A 12,102-nucleotide genomic window follows, 5' to 3' on the forward strand; every position below is an offset into this window, starting at 1 on the left:
TCTTTTGCTATCACTTTTCGTATTTGTGACATTTCCACCGATCTGTTACTTTCCTTTTTATTTAAATGTTGCTGCATTTCTTTTATTACACAGATGTTTTAATGTTCTTAATCTTACCCATTTTATCTTTTTTAATTTATCCTTTTATTTTAATTATCTTAGTTGTGATAAATATTATTCCTTCCTTCCTGTGATTTAATTTTAATCTGTTTAGAATCTGACGTGGACTAAAACAGTTTTCTTAATGTCATTTGTTAAAGAAATATGCTCATTGTTTTTACATTTTGTGACTTACAAATGTTATAGGTATGAATACACATGAATCTGGTGTGAAGGGGGCACAACTCAGTCAATAATACCCCAGTGTAACTGTATTTGGAGATAGGGGCTTTAGGGAGGTAACATTAGATGAGGTTATCAGGGTGGAGCCTGAATTAGATGTGACTGGTATCCTTACTAGAAGAGGAAGAAGCACAATATATCTCTCTTTCCTTGTACTCATAGAGAATAGGGCATGTGCGTACACATAGAAGGTGATCATGTACAAGTCAGCAAGAGAGGTCTCACTACAAGCCATCACTGATGACACTTTGATCTTGGATTTCTAGCCTGCAAGATTGTGAGAAAATGTATTTCTGTTGATTAAGCCACCTAGTCTGTGGTATTCTGTTATGACAACCTGAGTAGACTGATACAGTAGCATTCTTAGACTTACTGGGATCTTTTCTTGAGAAAAAAAATCTATAGTTGCTTCCATTAATATATTCTATTAGTAGAGGTCTGCATATTGAAAAGCAGAGACATTACTTTGCCAACAAAGGTCCGTCTAGTCAAAGCTATGGTTTGTCCAGTGGTAATGTATGGATGTGAGAGTTGGACTGTGAAGAAAGCGGATTGCCGAAGAATTGATGCTTTTGAACTGTGGTGTTGGAGGAGACTCTTGAGAGTCCCTTGGACTGCAAAGAGATCCAACCAGTCCATTCTAAAGGAGATCAGTCCTGGGTGTTCATTGGAAGGACTGATGCTGAAGCTGAAACTCCAATACTTTGGTCACCTGATGCGAAGAACTGACTCCTTTGAAAAGACCCTGATGCTGGGAAAGATTGAAGGTGGGAGGAGAAGGGGACGAGAGAGGATGAGATGGTTGGATGGCATTACCGACTCAATGGACATGTGTTTGAGTAAACTCTGGGAGTTGGTGATGGACAGGGAGGCCTGGCGTGCTGCGGTCCATGGGGTCACAAAGTGTCGGACACAACTGAGTGACTGAACTGAACTGATGTATGGATGTGAGAGTTGTACTGTAAATAAAGCTGAGCACTGAAGGATTGATGCTTTGGAACTGTGGCGTTGAAGAAGACTTGAGAGTTCCTTGGACTGCAAGGAGATCTAACCAGTCCATCCTAAAGGAAATCAGTCCTGAGTGTTCATCGGAAGTGCTGATGCTGAAGCTGAAACTCCAATCCTTTGGCTACCTGATGCAAAGAACTGACTCATTGGAAAAGACCCTGATGCTGGGAAAGATTGAAAACTGGAGAAAATGGGGACGATAGAGGATGAGATGGTTGGATGGCATCACTGACTCAATGGACATGAGTTTGAGTAAACTCCAGGAGTTGATCTATTGACAGGGAGGCCTGGCGTGCTGTGGTTCATGGGGTTCCAAAGAATCGGACACGACTGAGTGATTTAATTGAACTGAGAGGTCTCAACTTATATATATGTCAACATATAGTGCCATCACAACAAAATTTGGTTATTGTTTCTGTTTTATATTCTGAGAATAGTCTGCTCTTTTTTTACCTAATATTTTATACAGATTGTAAAGTTATACTTTAAAATATGGTGTATCAGTTTTTCTGAGTTTCTCTGTGATATCTAACACAAAACATCATGGAGCAGACTTTATAAACCAGCATTTCCTGGTTCATCTAACTGTAAGGGATCCATAGAGTTTAGCAGGTGTTCCTTGTGTTAGGATCTAGAAAATTTGAGTGACGGCAGATGAGGAGGAAAGATGGAATGCCCTAGTCTCTGAGGCAAATCTGACTAAGCTAAGATGGAGGAGTTGATGTTTGCAATTGTTATCATTCTAAGTAAAGCCAAGAACTAAATATAACTACTTAGCATTTTGATTCTACAAAATGTCTAAATATTTTCTTAAGGTGATTTCTAACTATAAGTGCACTATTTGGGTTAAATATTTTAAACACCTTTTAAAAATGCAAATGAATTTTTAAATAATTTGTTTAGTATTTACCTGGGCTCCAATTAATGCAAGTTTCTTTGGGAGATAAAATGTAAATTAGATATTGCTGTGAATGAGGCAGCAGGAATAGTATAATGAATGAAAACATCATGTTAAAAAGGTTGTGTTGCCATTGTTTATAGGATGGACTCTTTTGTCTGAATTGACTGGACAGTTTGGCTCAGCTGCAGACTGATTTTATGTTTCTTTAATAGCTTTGAGTAAGCAATTGATATGTTGGCATTGCATACTTGTGACCTCAAATAAACAGTTTCTTGCTCCAGAGAAGTTGAGTTTAGGCTTTTCATTACCATTTGGGAAGAAAAAATTTCCAAGAGAGAATAGAAATGACTCAATATTTATGAGTTTTATTTGGCTTTAAATTAGCAACTATGATGATGATTATAATAATAATAGTAACACAGCAACAATAAAAGCTTATGAACAGTTGAGAAATTTGCCTCAACTCTTGAATGCTTCTTAGTGTTGCCTCAGCAGTATAGGGTCCAAATGGCTCAGTTGCTGATGGTATGTTGGATGTGCATTGTCCATGTTCTTCTGAGAACATTTCTGGAAAGGCGTTATTGTTAAATCATTAATACTAATCTCACTACTCTTTTATCTTCCTCTTTTACCACATGAAGGGCTCCTGGATGCTGTTCTTTGTTCAAGCAAGATTCAGCAAATCCCATTTTCAAATCTGATATTTGCATCATCTAGATGCCTCTTGAAGAGTACATCATGAGAAACACTGGGCTGGAAGAAGCACAAGCTGGAATCAAGATTGCCGGGAGAAATATCAATAACCTCAGATATGCAGATGACACCACCCTTATGTCAGAAAGCGAAGAAGAACTAAAGGGCTTCTTGATGAAAGTGAAAGAGGAGAGTGAAAAAGTTGGCTTAAAATTTAGAAAACTAAGATCATGGCATTCAGTCCCATCACTTCATGGCAAATAGATGGAGAAACAGTGGAAACAGTGTTCGATTTTATTATTTTGGGCTTCAAAATCACTGCAGATGGTGACTGCAGCCATGAAATTAAAAGACTCTTACTCCTTGGAAGAAAAGTTATGGCTAACCTAGGCAGCATATTAAAAAGCAGAGACATTACTTTGCCAACAAAGGTCTGTCTAGTCAAGCCTATGGTTTTTCCAGTAGTCATGTATGGATGTGAGAGTTGGACTATAAAGAAAGCTGAGCGCCAAAGAATTGATGCTTTTGAACTGTGGTGTTGGAGAAGACTCTTGAGAGTCCCTTGGACTTCAAGGAAATCCAACCAGTCCATCCTAAAGAAAATAAGTCCTGAATATTCATTGGAAGGACTGATGTTGAAGTTGAAACTCCAATACTTTGGCCACCTGTTGCAAAGAGCTGACTCCTTGAAAAGACCCTGATGCTGGGAAAGATCGAAGGTGAGAGGAGAAGTGGACAACAGAGGATGAGATGGTTGGATGGCATCACCAACTCAAGGGACATGATTTTGGGTAAACTCAGGGAGTTGATGATGGACAGGGAGGCCTGGTGTGCTGTGATTCATGGGGTCGCAAAGAGTCGGACATGACTCAGCAACTGAACTGAACTGAGATGCCTCTAGGTCCTCTCGGCCCCCTTTCAGTAAGACTGAACAAGCATGGCTTAATTTTTTCTGGACTCTAGGGTAGTGTGCAGCTGGAGAGATATCAAGTCAAGGTACAGGAAATTAATAGGACAGAATAGAATTTTTTAGTTTTTGTTGGTCAGAACTTAACTAAATTTAGTACTGATCCCTCAAGAAAGAAAGAAAAAAAACTAATTCAACACCCAATTACTTTTAAAAAAGGATCTAAAGACATCGCAGGAAATTAGACCAGCCAGTTTGACACCAGTTAAATCTCAGAAGCATTTTAAAAAGATCAAATGCTGGAACATTTAAAAAGCACAGCTTGATAACAGTCAGTTAAGGTAGCCTCAGGATGTGGCCAGGAGATTTTAGTAATTTGTGTGTGTACAGCATGGATGGAAATTCTAAAAGGCATTGCCATAAGAATCAAGAAATACATAGTAAAAATTATAAAGTAGGGTATGGCTATTTGACAAAGCCCATTTTTTTTTTTTCTTTTTCACTTATTAAGTGAAGCATAGAATCCTGGGGACCAAATAAGCCTAGCAAATTGAATTAGTAGTTGAGTAAACTTGGGTACAAGTCAAATCCAATTTCAGATTTTTAACAACTTAGTTTTGTGTTCAAACTGCTATTATTCAGTAATAGTAAGATTTGGGGGCAAAGGGATCTGGTTATGATGGAATCATCTAGGACAGTGCTTTACAAAGTGTGGTCCGTGGGCTGATGCTGTTCTATATACTGTTATCTTCAGAAAGAGAGGTGCAAAAATTAAGTATTTATTTAGAAGCTTTTATAGCAATGTGACCAAGTAATTTCCAAAAAACATGGACTTGAAATTTGTATATCTTTTCTTTTTGAAAAAGTCAAACTTAGCAATTAATTTTACTGTATTAAAATTATTTTTTTTCTTTTCTTTCTTTCTTTTTTTTTTTTGCAGCCTGAGGCAGTTGTAAAATAACTTAATGTAGCTTTATACAACTGTGTATTCTATAGTATTTTTTCATTTGGTGAAATTTTAACTGTTAATGTTTATGGCATTGTGTTTGTACCATTTATTAAATAAAAATTAATAAAAAAAGAAAAAAAATATACATAGGTCTCTGGTTTGTTGAAATAAAGAACTAGTGTCTGTCCCCCCAATAGTTTGAGAAGCAGTGATCAGGATATTTTTTTTAAAGAAATGACATTTAAAGATGATGTGTACTATGTTATTAGAAAATGCCAGCCTATTTTCCTGTTAGTGAAAAAATCCAAGTATAATTGCCTCAAATATATTTGTAAAATGATTTTCAAAAGTAGACATTTAAGGAAACTCATTGAGTTGAGAGTTTACAGAATCTTAAAAATGTCTTTTGTCATGAGCCGTAGGTGTAGCTAAGGGTACGGTATGAGTTGAAAGGTGAATTGGACTGTTTTCCATCTTCAGGCCTTCCCTATATTAGAAATATACATATCCTTTGCGTGTGATTTTGTATTTCCTGTGATTATATGTCAAGTATGCTACCCTGTTCCATTGATATTGGGTTTTACTAAGTGACTTGCATTGGGCAGTAGAATATGGGCAGAAGTGATAGTGTACCTGGTTCTGTGAAAAATCCTTAAAAGGCATTGTATGTTTCCTCTGGCTGTCTCTGGTTCATGTTATCATCTTGATGAGGGCATGCCCCATCTGTCTTTGGCTTCTGCAGTATAAATCTAGGAATGAGACACTCAGAGCAAAGCCAAACCTAACCCAGTACAACCACCTTGCAGCCTGAGATAGAGTCTTCTCTGCCAACCTACAGACCTATAAACCAGAAAAATAACTTTTGTTGTAGGCCGTCTAGTTTTGGAGTGGTTTGTTACAAAGCATTATTATAGAAATAGCTGGCCAGCATAGTTGGATTATGATACATTCCAGAGCCAACAAGTGCTATTCAGTTTACCTTTACAACCTGGAAATCTCTGCATGTCATTCTCACATGTTTAACTACTTAGATCTTTAATAGGCAGCTCAAATGTGACATACTCAAACCTGAGCTTGTGATTCTCCTGTCCCAATCCCAGCCTACTCTACTTCTTGATAAAAGGCAGCTCTATTCTATCTTCCAAGGTCCTTGGGGGTCATTCTTAATTTCTCACTTTTTTTTTTTTCCATATTCCACATCTAGTGGGATGTGAAATACATTGAAACACATCCCAAATGTGATCGTTTCTCACCCCCTCCATCCGGACTTTCCTAAGAAGCACATGCCTTAACTGCTCTTTTCTATTCAACTCTCAGTTTTGAGATATGTTTTCCACACACCAGATGGGGTTATCCTTAAGAATATATGTCATATTGTTTCATTCTTCTTTTCTGAGTCCTCTCTCCCCATCTCACTCAGAATCTCTTTCAAAGTCACTGTTGTGGCCTTACTGGCCCTGCATGTTGTGGCCCTGAGTGTTTCTCTGATTTTCCCCTGTCTCACTGATCTCCCTTCACTGTGCTTTAGACCCCTGACCTCTTGCTTCAGGGAAGTACACTAAGTTGGCTTCTGCTGCAGAATCTCTCCTTGAAATGCCTCTTCCTGGATATCTAAACTATTGCTTTCTTGTTCCTTTTAGGAATCTGCTCACATGTCATTCCTTCCCTGATCCCATCTGGAATAAAGACCACTCTGCCGTGTTACGTATTTATGATTTATTGTCTACCTCTGCTCACTGAAATGGAAGTTTCCTGAAAAGCAGAGAGTGTCATATACATGGCCAGATCCCCAGCATTAAGAACAGCCCTTGGCACATAGAAGGTGCTCAGTAAATATCTGCTGGTGGAAACCGTAATTCAGTATCTTTAGAAGGACTGTGATTCTGTTAAGTTTTGAGTTTATTATGTATGGGTCAGGTATTCAAGTGCTGACTGACGTTGCCTGCTAAGTCACTTCAGTTGTGTCTGACTCTTTGCGATCCTATGGACTGTAGTCCGTCAAGTTCCTCTGTCCAGGGATTCTCCAGGCAAGAATACTGGAGGGGGTTGCCATGCCCTCCTCGAGGGGATCTTCCTGACCCACGGATCAAACCTGCTTTTCTTGTGTCTCCCGTGTTGCCGGGCGAGTTCTTTACCACTAGTGCCACCACTAACACTCAACTTCCTGTTCTTAATGTGAGATTGATGTTGGCTGAATAGACCAGACAATCTTCTGGTCCTGGATTTTAAAGGCTAAAAGCACTTGGTTAACATTAGTATGAGGGGCATTTTAATGTTAATATTGAAGACATAAAAGTAAGTTACATTCAGGGTTTCTGATTTGGGTGGGATAGTCTATAAAAATTTTTCTGAAACCAGTCCGTTTTTGAGCAAGGTCATTTACAGACATTGCTCATAGATAGAAGGTAAGAAAATATTCTAAAAATAATCCAGGGAAATCAAGAAGCATTTTTACTTTAGGGGGAAAGATAACACTCCCTCCAAGAACACTTTGGGAAACTATGGGAAGACAAGGTTGGCCAGGTAGGAGGTGGTGACTGTCACTCTCAGATCTTGCCCACGCCGGCAGTTTTCTGGCATTTCAGCAGCACACGGTTTTGGTGAGGATTCTGTGTGTTATTTCAGCAGCAAAATCTCTGCCAAGATCATGAAGGGAGTGCAAGCTCCAGGAAATCTTGTAAAAGAAGCAAAAATGTTGTCATATGCTTGGATGTCAGGCAAGCTGAGGCAAAACTGCAGCATACCTAGACCCAAGTCCTACCACATAGGGTAATTCTGGGTCTTCCGTCTGAAGTTCCTGCTCAGGTGACAGAATTTCTAACATGACTTCAAAATAGACTCCTCTATAATAGGCCACTCATCTTCACTCCTTTAACTATTTCTATAGTGATGAGTGTTGCGTGTGCATAGATATATATTAGAAAAAGGTTAAAATGAAGGGAAGAATGATATAATTTCTTTGCAGGGAAAACTCTTAATTTTATTCTAACTTATTTTGTCTTAACGGAACACAAAAGATGTTTAATTATCGCTGGTGAAGAAAGGGGATGTAAGTAATACTTATTAAATAACTGTGCCAGGCACAATGCTAGGAGCTTCACATATGTTTCCTTGCTATAATATATAATTTGTATCTTGTGTGTAACCTCTTTGATTCTAGAGTGGGATATTCTCACTAGTTCTTAGGCTGAAGCTGAGACAAAAGCTGTTTTCCCCAGACAGTCTACCTGAGACCCAGAAGTGTTAAGTGTTTTGCTTAAGATCACACAGCAGGTCTGGAGTAGGGCAAGGAAAACTATTTTACTCTCATTCAGGGTAAATATTTTCATGGAAGTGTCAGCTGTTTTTCTAAGTTTTTTGGACAATTTATACTCTGATACTTAAGCAATATTACAATGTAGGTTGTTCTGTGTGATGAATACTCAGTGAAGCAGTTCTTCCCCTACCTCAGATAAGAAACTTTAAATTATTCAATAGCTTCACCTTAGTTCTTTTCTTGAAGGACTCTTTGAAGCAAAACCTAGTGCATTTTCTGGCCTTTGTTGAATTAGAATAGTGACATAAAGTGTCGCTAGCACCGTGTTGTCCTTTCCTAAACTCCCCCACATCCCACCTGGTGCTCCATAGCAGAGCAGTGGACCTTTGGCCTGGCTGCTAATGGCTTCTGCATCAAGAAAAACCTGTAAGAGATGCCTGGGGTTGTTGTTGGTTGTCTTCAGGTTGATCAGCAACAACAACCATCATAGTTGCAAAGGGTGGCGGCAGTAGTTTGGTCGCTAAGCTGTGTCCAACTCTTGCAACCCTCTGAACTGTAGCCCATCGGGCTCCTCTGTCCATGGGATTTCCCAGGCAAGAATACTGGAGTGGGTTGCCATTTCCTTCTTCAGGAGATATTCCCAACCCAGGGATCGAATCTGTATCTCCTGCATTGCAGGCAGATTCTTTACCGCTCTCTGAGCACCTTGTTAAGCAAAAGGTACTACCAGCCAACTGCCAGAGTATTCCTGGTGGGGTTGGGCAGAGTCTACAGCATTTGTTTACAGGAAGGATAAAAGACAAGGTTCTTATTATGGGATATTTGAAAAATGGGCCATATATTTTTCTCCAATGGAAATGCCACTTCTCTGTTTTTTTTCCCTTCCATGTACTTCACCTATATATGATCTTCATGCAGCCTTTTCGTAAGTACTGTGAAGTATTTGAAAATGAATCCTGAGAGTTTTTTTCTTTCTTCCCCCTGCCCCCCTTTGGTAAATGCACAAATGCATTAAGCATTTCTTTATTCCCTAGGGGTTGAGTGATTTATTATCTTGACCCTGCTGGTCAGATAAGCAAAAACCTAACTCAGAATGAACAACTGTCTCTGTTTCTTTGAGTGATAGGCAGAGAATTTTAAATAATGGTTGGTGTTTTTGAAAAATGGAAGAAAAGCAAGAAAAGAAAAATGCTTGATTTCACTCAGCCTTAGCAATGGGGAACTATAGGTAGAAAATTTTGGCGTTCTTCTATTCTCTGAAAATATGTTCTTCATTTATATTCTTTATCAGAAATTAAGCACATTCATTAAGAAAATTTATTTAGTTAGCAAATTTTTTTCTAAATGTTTCAAATGTAAAATGTTTTTACCCAGAGTTTTGTTCTTTCTTTTGTTTGTATAATTTGTTTGGCCTCAGTTTTTTTCTTTTTAACTTGGAGTGAGGGTGACTAGGAAGCAGTTTCTAGCTTCATTTATAGATTGCTCATCAGTGGTTTAGATTATTTACTTTGTGCCAGGTTTAGTGTTGGTACTTGAGAAAGCATGAGGTGGGAAAATAAGCTCTGCCCATTGGAAGAGGGCGCATGGCTCAACAATTACTCGCTCATACACAGTCATACTCTGCAATGAGGCAGTGATGGAGACGGGGCAGTGCAGAGGGAATCAAAGAATCTGCCAGGTGCTCAGGCAGAGTTTCAAGAAGCAGTGATCTTTGTGCTGGGTCTTGAAAAAAATTTTGTATAGTGTTAAAATATAGAGAAGATTGTTGCTAACTAAGAAATAAAGCTAGGAGGACTGTTCCAATCTGGGCTAGAGATGCAGATGCTGTCAACATGCAGATAACGCAGTGACCTGGAAGGTATTTAACCTAGAGTGAGAACACAAATGCTGAATCTATTTGGTGGATAGAATTGCATATAACTAACTAGTGGGCATTGGAGCGACTGAACTGAACTGAACTGAACTAGTGGGCATGGAAAGAGATATTCACAAAGAAAACTTGAAAGGTACACATAGGTAGAAAGAACTGAGAGTGATATGATAACTTTATAATCAAACTTTTCATTTTGGAAAATCTAAACTGAATCACATCCTATGATTTTATCTGTCAAGTTACCAATTTTCTGAATAGGTACACAGTTAAATATTACTTAATGTGAAAATACAAAGGACATGAATTACTGAACACTATTATGCTTTTAATTAATATTGAAAACACATAATGAAGATACCTCTATAGCACTTAAATTTAGGATATGATTTAAAGGCATTTGACAACAATAACATACAGTTATCTCCCTATCAGATTGATAAAGATTGCAGAAATGGATACAACTCACATGTTTGGAAGGCTGTCTTGCAGAGCATATAAAGATTTGAATGTGTCTAACATTTGACTCTGAAATTCTACTTTGAGGAATTTATTTTAAAGAAATAGTATATGTACATTCTTTGTCCAACAATAAGAGACTGTTGAAATACATTTCACTGTACTAAATAGGATAATCCCTGAAAATTAAAATGATAGGTTAGAAATACATTTATTGACATGGAAGGATGTCTTCATATTACTGCTAAAGTATCAAAAGCAGATTGTAAAGAGCACATATAGATTATTTTTAATTTGTAGTACATATAGAAAGTGGCTGGAAAGATCTACATCAAATGGTGACTGTTTATCTGGTGACAGCTCTCTAGGTGATTTTCACGTCATAATTTTGTGACATTTTGCAGTATCTTTGTGTTTTTGTTGTTGTTTTTACAATGAACATATATTATTCTCACAATCTGATAAAAACACTTCTAATTCAAGTAAAATGTCATTGACTTGGAAGTCCCACTGGCCATTACTATTGGAAAAAGACTAGTGCTTTACCATTTTTAATGGGCATATGAATCACCAATTTACCTATGTGTGTGATTTAGAAGGTCTGAAGTGGGGCCTGGGACTTTGCATTTCTTACAAGCTCCCAGGCATTGCTTGGTTGTAGACTACAGTTTGAATAGTAAAGTCTTAGTAAACTATAAAGAACCTGTGTTCCAAGATTCTATTGCTTTCATTATGCCTGTTTTATTACAGGCAGGAAACATTTCTGGAAAACAAAACTGAAACAATTTTGTTATCATTTAATGGGCTTCCCTGGTAGCTCAGCTGGTAAACAATCCTACAAAGCAGGAGACCCTGGTTCAATTGCTGGGTCAGCAAGAGTGGCTGGAGAAGGGATAAGCTACCCATGCCAGTATTCTTGGACTTTCCTGGTTGCTCAGCTGTCAAAGTATCAGCCTGCAAAGTGGGAGACCTGGGTTTGATACCTGTGCTGGGAAGATCCTCTGGAGAAGGGAAAGGCTACCCACTCCAGTATTCTGGCCTGGAGAATCCCATGAACTGTATAGACCATGGAGGTCGTGAAGAGTCAGACACAACTGAGCAACTTTCACTTTCACTTTCAATGGGTCCCTTAACCAATAGAATAATCGGTTCCATCTGCATTTGGTCCAGAGATACCCAAAGTCTTCTTGAATTCATGTGACTACCCTGGATCACTTCAGCTCACAGCAGGGCCTGCTGCTCAAAATAGTCTCATTCTACAGAACTTCTTGGGTTACCATCCTCATTTAAAGCTTGCTATTCATAAGTTTCTTTTGCTTAGAACTTTAAATTGGTGACTTTTCCCTGATAAAATAATCAACTCTTAAATATAAATACATTTTTTTTGTCTTTTTTTCCTTTTCCAAATTGCTTAAGATTCTTTTATTTTTTGCATTTTTAATATTGAGGAATAAAGGGTACATAACATTATATCAATTTCAGGTGTATAATATAATGATTCAATATTTATATACTGTGAAATAATCACCGGAAATCTAGTTAACATCCATCACTTTGTATAGCTACAATTTTCTTTTTGCTTACAATGAGAACTTGAAGATTTACTCTCTTGGTAGCTTTCAAATCGGCAATAACAGTATTATTAACTATAGTCACCATGCTGTATATCACATTTCCATGACTTACTTATCTGATAACTACAAGTTTGTCCATTTTA

Source organism: Moschus berezovskii, chromosome 7 (assembly GCF_049115385.1).
Source record: "Moschus berezovskii isolate FMDL1 chromosome 7, NW_MosBer_1.0, whole genome shotgun sequence".
NCBI lineage: Eukaryota > Metazoa > Chordata > Mammalia > Artiodactyla > Moschidae > Moschus > Moschus berezovskii.